The sequence below is a fragment of the Chlorocebus sabaeus genome, chromosome 12 (assembly GCF_047675955.1).
Source record: "Chlorocebus sabaeus isolate Y175 chromosome 12, mChlSab1.0.hap1, whole genome shotgun sequence".
In the NCBI taxonomy this organism is placed as follows: domain Eukaryota; kingdom Metazoa; phylum Chordata; class Mammalia; order Primates; family Cercopithecidae; genus Chlorocebus; species Chlorocebus sabaeus.
In genome coordinates, this window is record NC_132915.1 from 57,892,869 (window position 1) to 57,907,395 (window position 14,527).

Below are 14,527 nucleotides of genomic sequence, written 5' to 3' on the forward strand. Positions count from 1 at the left end.
TTCAAAGATAAGCATGCTTAAAAGTAAATCATTAAGCAGGTCAGTTTCTGGATCATTAAATGAAATCATGGCACAGCTGGAACCTCTTCCAACCAATCAGAGATCATTTTTACCATTTTTATTTTAGAAATTACAGTAGCATTATTCCTAGTGCTTCTTTAAGACAAATGATACACTTAATATTCCTGTCAAGATCCAGTGTTGAATGGCCTTCAATTTTAAAATGATGACAACTGAATGTATGAAAGCACCTTAGGAAAAGGTTAAGATTTCATGAGGATTGTTTTAAGCATTCAGGCCCTATACAGTCCACGTCTTAACATGCAGGGCTATCTGTCCTTTAAATCCCGATCTGTCAACACTGGTCCCAAATATATAGTTTGTTAATAATTGAGAGATCCCTTTAACTCTTGAGCAAATGTTAACATGTGATACTCAAGTTCTGTTAACATGGATATAGCATTCAGAAATTTGCCATTACAGTATTTTTCCTTGACACATCAGAAACATTTATATTTCTAAGGATCATCGGCTGCTGCATACATTTCCTGCAAAGGTATCCATTTCAGTATCATACAACTTATATAGTAGTGAAACAGTAAACTGCCTATCAGAGAACAGAGTTCTAGGTCTTAATTTGTCACTAAGTGGTTCTGTGGCATCACAGATGCCATCTCCTCTTGGGCAGAAGTTTGCTGCTCTGTGTCATTTTAATGGGGTGGTAAAAAACATATCTACCACATGGCTTCTTGGTATCTATCTAATTCCATGAATATAACAGCCAGAGTTTAGCCCTAAAGATTTGGGTAGCTACAACAGATTGTTTTGTATACATATTGGCCAATTTGCAATATCCGTTTATATTAAATTCCAATCCATCTTGTGCAAATGTATTGCTTTAAGGGCATCATGGTAAAAATACTTATTCAGTCTTCATAAATCTACTAACACGATTGGGTCAAGAAAAAGAGATTACTTTGGGAGGCGGAGACGGGCAGATCACGAGGTCAGGAGATGGAGACCATCCTGGCTAACACGGTGAAACCCCGTCTCTACTAAAAAATTCAAAAAATTAGCCGGGCAAGGTGGCAGGCGCCTGTAGTCCCAGCTACTCGGGAGGCTGAGGCAGGAGAATGGCGTAAACCCGGGAGGCGGAGCTTGCAGTGAGCTGAGATCCGGCCACTGCACTCCAGCCTGGGCGACAGAGCGAGACTCCGTCTCAAAAAAAAAAAAAAAAAAAAAAAAAAAAAGAAGAAAAGAAAAAGAGATTACTTTGAAACTTTCTGGAAACTGCATATCTCTAAGATTGCTGTGTCTGGAAGGAATTGTTGTCCCTGAACAGTCCCTGTACAGTGTATATTCTACAGAACATTGAATCCTCTGGGTAATGATTGGGGTAGTTCAGGGATATTAAGACTGTGATCAAGGTCAGTATGCATGTGTTTTGGAAAAAGTACCCTGAGACTTATCTAGTCTAAACACGCAGATAATTATAACATATATTTCATTTTCTCATATTATTCTATTTTTCTCAAGTGTGCAGATAAAAACACATAAAAGTATAAAATATCCTTGAAAATTATAACTGACAATGTATTGCCTACAATGAAATACATGCAATGTATATGAAAATGTATCTTCTTCCAATTCTTTTGGAATGATGAGATTTTCAGTTATCTCTTAGTCAATCTTCCATTTGGTTGAGGTGAAGACATGACCAGAATGCAATAATTTGCCTATGAGTAGGTGCTTATCATACAACATCCTAATGGAGACTCAAAATTCTACACAGATATCTCCTCCATTTCTGATTAGTTAAGTGATTTCCCAGAAATTTATGCCTGATTAATTAGCAAAATGATCTGGCAGCATTTAAAAATTAACCACAAAGATAAATGTGAATCACACATATGAGAAAAGCTGCTGCCTTTACATCCTTGTTGCGATCTCAGGTGTATTTACTGTCAAGGTCCTTTACTCTCTGGAAATTCCTAATATTAACATTAAAAACTTGATTGTATCAGGGATTAGAAAAACCACATTCTCATATCAGCCCCAGGCTATTAATTTTGAGAATTTTCTAAGAATCAGTTCCTATCTATAAAATGGGAAGGCAATTCGGTATTGACCTCAGACTGCTCCTATAATAGAATGAATGCTAAACTTATCACCTTATTTGGTTTCCAAAGAAAATCACCTGCCCTTCTCCAGAGCTACAAAAACCAGGGCACCGGGTTTACATCAGAAAACATAACCATAGTTATCATGTATACAAGTTTCATCGAAGCCACGGTGACATAAATGATCTATAATTAAGACAACATAAAGATAACACTTTTCTTATACTCCTTAAACTAGTTTCATTTTTATGTGGTACATTGGAGCAGCAGAACCCAGTATTTCTCAACCATACTTGGCTAGCCTCCTGTAAAGTCCTTTTCCCTCAGATACTTGAATATAATCATTTCACGGTACAGTTTTATATAGGGCCATTCTAAGAAGTAGTCACATTAAAATTGTTTCTACATTTAGGTATGAAAGCATAATATGAGTCGCTGACTTAATATTTTCTATAGAAGGTCTCATGTAAAAAACTTATTTTAAAATCAAGAGCAAGAAAAAGTTTGCCTAAGAGAACTAGTCTGCTTTCTTCTTTCTGATAAGAATTTATGTAACTCAATATGATTTCATTTTCCCTTTACTTTCAAATTTCTAAAACTAAGTTCAAGCATAGTAACTGAATTAAACCTCTTGGAGAGCATCTGGTCTTGTTTTGGTAAACCAATTTCTACCCTTGAAATAGGCATTATTTAGCCTATCTGTAACATAAGTACAATTAAGCAAAACGGCATGCATTTAAAATAGAAGCTTTAAGTAATCATTTTTAAATTGTAAAAACAAATCATTGAGAATAACATTTGCCCCATGTAAGCTTTTAGATAACTGAAACACAAAAGCAGTTTAGAAATAATAAGAGCGTATAGAGGGTAAGTTCATTTTATTATAATCATTGTGTAAAATAACAGGTTTTTTGCATAATCAGAGCATTCATAATTATCAATGTACCAATTTATTTCTCCTACTAGATCATAAGCTTTTTGTGGGTCAGAATAGTATTCATTTAATAACCTCAGTGTCTACCAAATAGTAAGATCTCAATAAATGCTAAATAAAAGAATTTAAAAAAAAAATACGAGCAACACAAATGCAGAAATCTAACAATACAATGGTCTTACTGACCTTATTATTTATAATAATATCATGACACATTGTACAGCTTTTAGAATTATCATTGATTAGAATCATCAGAATAACTAAAAAACTGATATTGAAAATACTTCATTTTTCATCATCTTGTAATTTTGAATAATTCCACTTTTTTCTCTCAATGCTGTTTCAGCAATGCTTTAAACGTTCTGCAGAACCAAAAGCTTTCAGAGCTAAATGCATCAATTACACATAATCTTGTGATGCAATCCTGCCATGAATCCTTAGTCATTCATCCTCAGCCCACAGAATGCCATCTGCTTATTTTCAGTGTACCTTGTTACAAAGAGAAAGACAGCAAAAGAAATCTTCAACTGATTTCATTGCCCAGAATTATACTACTTTAAAGTATAGCTTTGTTTTCAATGATATTATTGTTTTTATGTTTTCAATGACATTATTGATTCTAAATGCTAAAGTTTCTATAAAGATATTATCTAAACATTCTGACCTTTCTGATAAATTATCTGCATGCATTCTTCTTTATTTAGTAATAAAGTGAAACAATTATCTGAGGAAAGCTCTAGCTTTATCCATAGACACAGTCCTTATATGGTTTCTCACTGGACTTAGAATTTTACAGAATCCCAGTTTTGTAAGTATGGGGTTTGGACTATTCATTCCATACGGCAGGCTCTGTGGGATAAGGTGAAAGCTAAGTAATTTAATGTTAGAATAAGCAACCAAAAATGCATTCCATCTTTTTAGCAATAGTGACCAGACATAAAACCAGTTAAAGGAGAAATGACATTATAATCTCACTTGGTTCTGTTCATTTTAATATTATCTATAAATGATGTCTTTATAATAAATATTTAAGGAAAGCTTAACAGTCTATAAATATTTCTACCATCAGCCTGAGAACTGTATATGCATCTAGTAAGCAAATTTTCTTAGGTGACAAGAACAGACAAAAGAAAAACTAGGACTAACACCCTGGTCATCCAGTGCCGGGAGAGGCATTGGCATCAAATCCTCATTCTGTCTTACCAGAATTTTATGCACTTATTATTTTTATCATTATAGTATAAACATTCTTTGACATAGATATAGGGGGCAAAGCTTTGCCTGTAGTATAAACACATCTGGCAAATAAAAGCTTTTCTTTAATTAAAACTAATAATCTTTTTTTAAAAAAATAAGAAAAAGACATTGGTCCATGGAATATTATACAAAATTTAGAGAACAATATTCACTAAGACATAACTTTTATATGTACCAAAGTTCTTAATAGTATTCAAAGTGTTTATGCCACTGATAGAAGGAACAAATGGTCAATTATGAGGACTGACAGAATCCTTGGCACCTGCCTGACTTTCTATCTCTACAAGTCATGTCTCTTGCCAAGGTAACACCATCTTTTTCCAGACTACTGTCATAGATAGCCCTTGGCAAGTTTCCCTACAACCATCATTATCTCAAATCTATTATCCCCAGCACTGCATGGGTGATCTTTTTAAAAATGCTAGGATGGCCGGGCGTGGTGGCTCATGTCTGTAATCCCAGCACTTTGGGAGGCCGAGGCAGATGGATCACGAGGTCAGGAGTTCGAGACCAGCCTGGCCAACAGAGTGAAACCCTGTCTTTACTAAAAATACAAAAAAATTAGCTGGGCATGGTGGCAGGCACCTGCAATCCCAGCTACTTGGGAAGCTGAGGCAGAAGAATTGCTTGAACCCGGAAGGTGGAGGTTGCAGTGAGCCGAGATTGTGCCATTGTACTCCAGCCCAGTGACAGTGCCAGACTCCGTCTCAAAAAAAAAAAAAAAAAAAGTTGGGTGATTATGTCATTTGCCCCTGAATTTCATGTATTCCAGTTGAGCCACTGGCTAATCTTCCCCATAGCTCATCACACTCTGGCTGTTTTGGTCTCATTTCAGTTCCTAAAACACTAAAAGATCTTCACTCCAGAGTTTCCACATCACTCTTTCTTCTGTTTAGAACACATTTCTGCTACCTTTCACCTCACACAAACATTGTGCCTTTGCTTATCATTGTTCACTATCTGCCTAAAATCTTTGCTTTGGCACCTGACTCTAACATCACAATTAGATCCTCCTAGTATAATATTACATTTACTCTTGCTTATTTTGCCTGCCAGATTTAGTTCATATTAATGTTCATCATTATCTCCATGAAAGGAAAATTAAGAAACAAAAAGTTAAGTTGCTTAGGTCATTCATCCACTATATAGAACTATTTGGATATTTTGATAATGAACCCATGGATCTGAGATGTGTTTTATTTGCATGGTGAATCTACAAATTCCAGGATCTTAAAATATATTTATAAAGTCAGACAAGGATTTTAAGGATCATATCACAAAGGACAGAAATTAAAACTAAACTATTATCTGAGCTGATTTTTAAAATTATTAAGTATCATGTACCATTTTCATTCAATCATAAAATAAAAACAAAGTTATAAAATGATTCAAAGAATATTTACAGCCGGGATTGTAAAGAGATGTCACCTTATATACCAACTTTGAGATGGGTCAGGATGGTTATGAGAACTGTGTTGAAAAAGGCTCCTGATAGAGTTCAGATTCATCAAGAAAGAGTGCTGTGATTTAATGATGTTTATCCTGGGCATAAAAGCAGAGAAATGTTGACTCACTTTATATTTGAATAAAAAAAAAGATTAAGAGAGGTGAACTGGCTTCACCTTCCTAACAAAATGAAAAAGAGAAGCCCAGAAGTCTAGACTGTTGAATGTTTCTCTAGGGCATCTATCACCATGTTACAAATATTTACTGATCTCTCAGTAGTATACAAAACAGTTGAAACTTGTTTTCCTTCTGGCTTCTAGGGGCTTTTCTGTTCTCTAGTATTCTTCAATCTTAACTGGTCATCCTTGTCTCTTGGGGGTGAGTCACATCCTCTGCTGAACCTCTTATTGCATTCCTCCACGGCTTTGTCTTTGTTCTTCACTTTCTCCTTAGGTGACTTCATTTCATTCCATAACTTTAAACATTTTATTTTTGACCACCATAGCTTCTTATTTCCAGCTGACTACTCCTTGTCACAACATAGAAATCTTATAAGTATTTCAAACTTAATTTTAATATGGACAACACAGAACTCTTGATTTTATGCAAAATCCTACTTCTATATCAGTCTTCCTCATTTTTGTAAATGGGATGATAATCTCATCTCAATCCAATAATATAGAGTTTTTCTTAGTTCTTCTCTTTCTCCCATCTCACATATTCAATATCAACAAGTTCTTCTGACTCCAAATCATATCTTGAAACCATCTGCTCTTTTCTATTCCATGACCACCACCCTAGTCCCAGTCACAATTATCTCTGTTTGAATTACTTCAAGAGCCACCTATCTAGTTAATTCCCAGAATCCATTTTAGTTCCCTTGACTCCATCCATCTCCATGCGGTAACTACAGTGATTATTTTCAAAACATGAATGAAGTTTTGTAGTGGCCTTGCTTAAAATTATCAAATGGCTTCTTATTAAAATGGGAAGTAAACCCAAACCTCTAATCCTGAGTTTCAAAGCCCTATATAATAATCTGTTCCCATTCATTTATGAATCTTCTTCAAACTTTTCACCCACAGTCACTTCCTTTTAGCAATAGTAGCTTTTTTTCTGTTCCTCAACCAAACTATATTAATTTATACCATGGGTTTTAATGTTACTTAGAATACTTTTCCCAGTGACTGCTTTGTTATCATTCTAAATTTAGCTTAAATTTGCATTCTCTAATCATAAGTTTGAAGTTAACCATATACTCTACTGCCTTCCTTTATGACCATCTTTAATTCACTAGATAGCACTTATCATTTCCTGATAATATTGTATATTTATTCATTTGCCATTCATTCATTTATTCTTATCTGTATCCCTTTACTTGAAAATAAAATCCATGAGAGCAAGGAACTCATTTTCCTTATCCACCCCTAGAACACAATGGGTGCATAGTAGGCATGCAATATGTATTCATTGAATAAGTAAACTCCATTTTCTGTATAGTTTTCTACATTTAATATAAAATCAATTCTTTCTGAAGTCACTGCAGCAGAGTTTTAACTTTTGGCTTTATTCTTGTGGCAAATGTGTTTGGCATCACTCTTCCTACCATCAATTAGCATATATTTAGAATTTTAAACACTTACATAAATACATCTTTGCTAGAAAAGTAAAATGGAAGCAGGAACTAGATAGAGGAGAATGGCTACATGTCAAATTTAAATAAATAAATGTTATTTGTAGTGTGAGAATATCTGGTAGTACTTACTTTCAAATAAGGACATTCAACAAGTAAATATTTTCATTGAGAATTTCACAGATATTGCCTTTCTTCTATTAATAAATGCATCTAATTTTTGAAAAAATGAAATGAAAATGTATTTATTTAAAAATCTCTCATGATGTGCAATTATTTGCTATTGTTCTGGGTAGATAATGTTTAAGCTATGCCCCATTCGCCTGAGAAATTCAGGTTTTCACAGTATGGAACAATGTCTATGCAAATTCCTATGCTTAATGGTCCAGTTGTATACCCAATACCAAGCCTTAGTTGCCACTAAATGCCCTAGCTACATGCACCAAGAGAAAGCAAATATTTGTATCTTCCTCTTATAAAATATCTTAAGAGATAATCTAATATACTAGTTGAAACAGAAAATTCCATAGTGGAGGACTGTTTTCCTCAGAGAATGTCATGATGAATTAAAAAATCAGGAGCAAAGTAACTGTGATTTATTTGGTTGAGATAAAAGCAAGAGAGACATGGTCTTAAGAACTGAGATCCTAACTCTGTTAAATTTGGAGGCAAAAAGCAATCCTAAATGACATGATAAGGAGACAGTCTGGGCTTGGGAGAAAGGATCTGGAGCACCTGTGTGTCACTGAAAACCCTGGCTCCTGTCCTAAGCAAGTGCTCCTTCCAATTCCACAATAACTGAAGTTTATGAATGATATTTCCAACGGTTCTAAGAAATGAGTCATAAATAACTACACTGAGGCAGGCTTTGGAATTCTAGAGCCTACTGCAGTAAAAAAAAAAAAAAAAAAAAAAAAAAGAAAGGAAAAATATCTAGAGTGGGTATCATCACACAGATTGTCTAAAGAGCACTCCAGATTTTGAGGTATTTCTTTGTATGCTACAGTGAACACTGATGCCAAGTGAGAGGAAAATGGCATACAGTACCCCGCCCCCCCAACCATTTATCTGCAAGGTATATGGTTCTAAGACCCTCAGTGGATGCCTGAAATTCAGTACCAACCCTATACACGGTATGTTTTTTTCTATGCATATGTACTTAACGTTTAATTCATACATTTGGCACAGTAAAAGATTAACAACTAATAAAATAGAAAAATTGTAACAATATACTGTAGTAAATTTATGTGAATGTGGTCTCTCCATAGCTTATTGTACTGTACTCACCTATTTTCAGACTGCAGATGACCATGGGTAATTGAAACTGAGGAAAGCAAAACTGCAAATAATAAGAGAACTACTGTATAAGCCTTAATCTTCCTTCCTTCCTTCCTTCCTTCCTTCCTTCCTTCCTTCCTTCCTTCCTTCCTTCCTTCCTTCCTTCCCTCCCTCCCTCCCTCCCTCGCTCCTTCCTTCCTTCCTTCCTTCCTTCCTTCCTTCCTTCCTTCCTTCCTTCCTTCCTTCCTTCCTTCCATTATTTAATACGTATTTAATCAACATGAACATCTACTATGTTGGAAGGCACAGGAGAATCACTTGAACCTCTGAGTTCACTTGAATCTCTGAGGCAGGAGAATCACTTGAACCCGGAGGAGGAGGTTGTAGTGAGCCAAGATCATGCCACTGCACTCCAGCCTGGGCGACACAGCGAGACTCTGTCTCAAACAAACAAACAAAAATAGGACTAGAGCCCAAGTCTTCTGATGCTGTGTCTATGTGTCTAGCGATCATTACACACTGCCACAGTTGTCTGGTAACTCTGTCACAAAAGCCCAAACAACATGGAGAGGAAATATGAACATGGATGTAAGTACAGGGCTAATGGATACATTATAAAGACAGTTTTATAAAGAAGAACAGAAACTTACAAAGTCAGGAGTTTGGGGTTGTTTTTAAATCAAAACATAATTTCAGGAAAGTTGCTTGAACAATCCAAGCAATAGTTGTGTCACTTATCTTTGTCACAATGGTTGGACTTTATACATGGTTTTCAGAATTTTTGCTTATTTTCATAAAGCAGCAAATATATTGTATTAATTATAAATAAATAATTTAGGAAAAAGAACAAGATTAAAACAGAACAGAAAAAAGTAGGTCTGCTCTACTTAAAACAGAGCAGACAGAGGGTCATTGGTCCCATGGAGAAGTCGTTAGACACTGCCAAAAACCGTAAGGCATCTCCATTCAAATTCTGTGATGATCCCAAATGTTCCTTCAGCTATAAGACTCTATGATTCTATTATTGCCTTCTTCATATACAAAATATAGATTCTGGAGGAAAAACAAACAAGTAATATAAAAATGAAATAATATTGGGAGATTATTATAGGAGTAAAGAAGCTTTCTTGCTAAAAGCATTCAAGATTTCTCAGTATTGTACTTGGCCTACATCACATACCAGAACTGAGTAACAGGAATACATTCAAGAAACTAGACTGAAATACTGGAGCAGCAATCTTAAACCAAAATAGGAGATTTTAAAAATGAGAATTGTAGACAAATGGAAGACAAGTAAAAACATAGTCAGAGTTAGTGCTTGTAGATCATGCTTTAATCAAACTATGAGGATAAGAACTCAGAGTTTGGGCAAATACATTTGTCATTATAGTCGATGACTTGGGCATCATCAGGGGAAGTTGGCACTAACTCATGAACTGGCTACTAGTAAGTCACAGAAATCATCCAGTTAGGCTTAGGGGCCTGGATGAAGCTAGGCTGGGTCAGCAGATCACTCTCATCTGAAGGAAATCATTCCTATCTGCCAACTCTCCTCAACCATACTTCAACAGTGTGTCCAGCGGGTCCTACACTTGTAATTTCTCCCCTATCTTCTGCTGTCTTCCTGGTCCTCTTTGGAAATCTATATGTTCACCACAATACTCTAACAAATAAAGTAACCTAATTCAGATGAACAATATCACATTGGTATTTTACACGGCAAGAGCTCAATGGTCAAGCCATAATATGGTGGAAAAGGCAAGTGACTGGCATTCTGCAGAAAGACTCTATCCTAGTGGTTTAAATCACAGGGTCTCAGTTTCTTCAAGTGAGATATTAAGACTGAAAATATCTATAAATGGTAATGTGTTACAAAGATGTAGGCATCTTATTACAGACTTTGACATATTAAATGAGAATAGTGAGAAATCTTTAGAAATTCTATATCTTCTTGATTTGAGAGACTACAAATATTGCCATGTGTAAAAATGTCACAGGAACAGGGCCAGAAATGGACAGACACACCCTCCCTCCTTTTATGTTTTTCAACAACCCCCTCAACAAGTTGTATATGCATATCACTGTGCTCAGATGCTGAAGATGATGCAAATGAATTACTGATATGGGCCTTGGCTTCAGGAAGTGACAATCTACTGGAAATGTCCAAGTCATCAAGTCATAGCTGTCATCTCATGAAGATATTAGACCTCCCAAAATTCCTCCTATTTGAGATACAGCAGGACTGAGATCTTTTTTTTTAAAACTTTTATTTTAAGTTCAGGAGCACATGTGTAGGTTTGTTACACAAGTAAACATGTGTCCTGGGGGTTGGTTGTACCGATTATTTCATCACCCAGTTATTAAGCCTAGTATCCATTAATTATTTTTCCTGCTTATCTTCCTCTTCCCACTCTCCACTCCCTGATAAGCCCCAGTGTGTGTTGTTCCTCTCTCTGTGCTCATGTGTTCTCATTATTTAGCTCCCACCTATAAGTAAGAACAGCAGTTTTTGGTTTTGTGTTCCTGTGTTAGTTTGTTGAAGATAATGGCATGTCCCACAAAGGAGAGAGATCCATGTCCCTTAAAGAAAAGAGATTCTTTACACAGTGTAGTATCTTACACTGCCATGCTCAAGTGGGGAAATTCTTGGTGTTGGATACATGTGAACTTAGGCACAGATGATGGTACAGCAAGGGAGCTACTATGAAGAAAAGAAAACGGTTAACAAAGCCACTCTTTGTTTTTAAATAGAGTTTATTACCTTGTCTTCAAAAGGTATTTGTTTCTTGTGCAAAAATCTGTTTTTGTTTTTAATCAATAAAAACTCCCCAGTCCTGTTTCCCTTGAGCCACTTTCTAATCTCTTTTTAACCGCCAGTTTTCTTCCAAGTTTGTACTCACAGTCTCTACCTTTTGGTCTTCTTTTCAGTTTTTAATCTATTGTATTTTGTTTTCAGTCTCCAGTACTTAACTAACAATGTTCCCACAGAGTTAGATTTTATACTGAATAAACCTCTGATTTTATCAAGAACAGTCTTTCTTCTTCATCTGCTCCTCCTTTTTCCCTTCTTCTTCCTCCTCCATTAACAGCATGCCATTATTTCTGCTATATATTCCACACATTTTTCTAGTATTTGCATGCCCAATTTATCATGAGAGTAATTGTCTATGTGCATACACATGCATGATACTAATATAAGTATCACGATCAGGTTATGGTTACCAACAAGCTAAAAATCCTGGATGACCTGAATTATACCAATTAATAGCAGGATATAGTCACTCAAATATTTTGAATTAACTAGAAAATTTCAGAATTATCTAACACTGAATGTACTTGTAACCACTAAAGTATTCCATGTCAGGGAGAAGGTGGGGTTGAATGTTGTGGCTTTCTATTCCAAGGCCAGGTACCAAGACTCTTGAGCATCATTCTTAATTAATTCTGGCAGGAGAAGGAAATGCTGCACTATTCAAAAAGGCAACAGATGGAAGTTCATTTCACATCTGTAAACTAGAACAGCTAGATGTTCACATTTAAAAATCAGGCCTTGCATTGGTAGGATTTTTAAAAATCCTTGGATTTGGTGAATATTTGAACCATAGCTAAGTTTAGAAGACTCAGATGGATACAGAAAATACCACTCACTCCACATCCCTGAAAATAATGTTTTTCAGAAGTTCTCAAGTATATCCACTGGCTGATATTTAACTAGGAAAACCATATGCAGTTCTTCTAACCCCCAACTATGTTTATTTGCTATTATATATTATTTTTATGAAATATTAAAACTATCCATATGCTACTATGAAAAGTGAAAAATGCACAATTTTCCCCTTGATCTTTCTCTGTCCTTAAATAAATATAAAGAGGAAGCACGATGAGAGCATTAAGTTGGCCTTTGGAAGAATATATGATTAACCTGTTAAGAAAGAGATAAGATCATTATGGTAGAGATAATAGGTTTGGAAAAGAGGAGACATTTAAAAAGTATTTATGAGACAGATACTCTAGTTTCCTAGACAATTGTTTTAGAGATGGAAAGGAAAGAGGAGCTAAGAATTAGGTAAGAACTTAAACTTGGAAATATATGTAAACAAACATGCTATTCAATGAAAAGGAAGATAAAGAATGTGAAAATGTACTGGGGAGAATGAGGCCATTTTGAGCATGTTAAATTTTAGGTGGTTTTAAGACATCCACACTAAGCTCTAATGGGTTTGGCTGAAGAGCTCTGGAGCTAAGGAAAAAAAAAATGTGGATTGAGTCTCTCTCTCTAAATGTGGACTGAAGTGTCTCTCTCTCTCTCACAAACACACACACACACATAGGCACATAAAGACACACACACATCATTTTGGGTCAAGAGCAAATTAGTGGTTGTAGAAACTCAAAAGTGACAAAATCACTCATGGAGAATACATAAAGTGAGACGGTAAGGGGCCTAGATAAGATTCCTGAATAGTGCTAATATTTAAACAATAACATGGTTAGAAATTTTCCCTAAAACAATTCTAAAAAGCTAGAGAGAAAGCAGGATCAAAAAATAAAATTGAGAACTAAAGAGGAATTTTGATTCCTAATTCTCAATAGTTTCAAGTTCTATAGAAAGGCTGACTCAACTGAACTAGCAAATTTATTCTCTAGGGAAAGCCCTTTCTAATACGTAGACAAACCAAATAACGATAGGCTGAGAAATAAGTGAAGACACACCTCAAAACCTAACCAAGAAATTCAGTTGTGATAGGTGAGTAACATTCCTGAGAAGGAACAAATAAGAAATAATTGCTCAATTATATATATTTTTTTATTTCTTAATATAATAGGTTTGGACAGCTTGATACACTCAAGGAAGAGTTCTGGCTGAGGGGGGGAATTTCAATATGTAGAAAAATGACAGCAATTGAGCATGGTTCAAAAGAAAGGCAAAGGAGATGGGATTTAGAGCACAGATTGTGGGGTCACCATTATTAATATAAGAGCACTATTTTCCTAAATCTTTCTGGCTTCTGACTGAAGACATCCATTAACTCAAAAAGCTGATTTGTCTCCCTTAATCTACATACATGTTTGCCATCACCAAGGCTAACACTCAGCTCTATAATGAAATGTAGAAAACAGAAATCATTCTCAGAAAGATCTTATACTACCAAATTTCTTCTTAAAAATAGCAATTACCACCAGCACTAGTACCAATACAACAAAAATCGAAACCAGGAGTATTGTGTAAAAAATACTTTCACATAGTTTATTTCATTTGGCCTGCTCATTAATATTCCAAGCACTCTTCTATAAGACTTGTTTCTAAGTGATTAATAGCATGTTAGTTAAATTATTAAAATGCATTTTACATGGGATTGCCTCTAGAAGAAGGCTGAGTGGATTAAATCACCACCTTAGTCTTGCCAATTCTTTCTCAACAGGTATCTTAATCCATTTTGTGCTGCTAGAACAGAATAGCACAGGCTGGGTGATTATAAACAATAGAAAAATAGTTAGCTCATGGTTTTGGAGGTTAGAAAGTCTAAGATCTAGGGGCTGTATCCAGTGGGAGCCTCTTTGCTACATCGTAATATGGTGGAAGGCATCATATGGTGAAAGAGCCCTCAAGAGACTGAGGAAAGGGAACTCAGCCTTTTATGAGGAATCCACTTCTACCATAACTAACCTACTCCCAAGATAACAGCATTAATCTATTCATAAGGGTGAAGCCCTCATGATCTAATCACCTCTTTAAAGCCCCACCTCTTAACACTGTGGCATTGGAGATTAAGTTACCAACACATGAACTTTGGGGGACACATTTAAACCACAGAAATAAGAAATCTTAAATGAAACAATAGCTCTTCTCTGGGCAAT

The 14,527-nt window shown here is 35.4% G+C and overlaps 1 long non-coding RNA gene across 1 annotated transcript in view; it reads right to left on the reverse strand.

The window, feature by feature from the left end:
- The window catches only part of LOC140712956 (uncharacterized), a 541,357-nt gene that overhangs the window by 133,546 nt on the left and 393,284 nt on the right, over window positions 1-14,527 (reverse strand). The gene's annotated exons all lie outside the window — the stretch shown is intronic.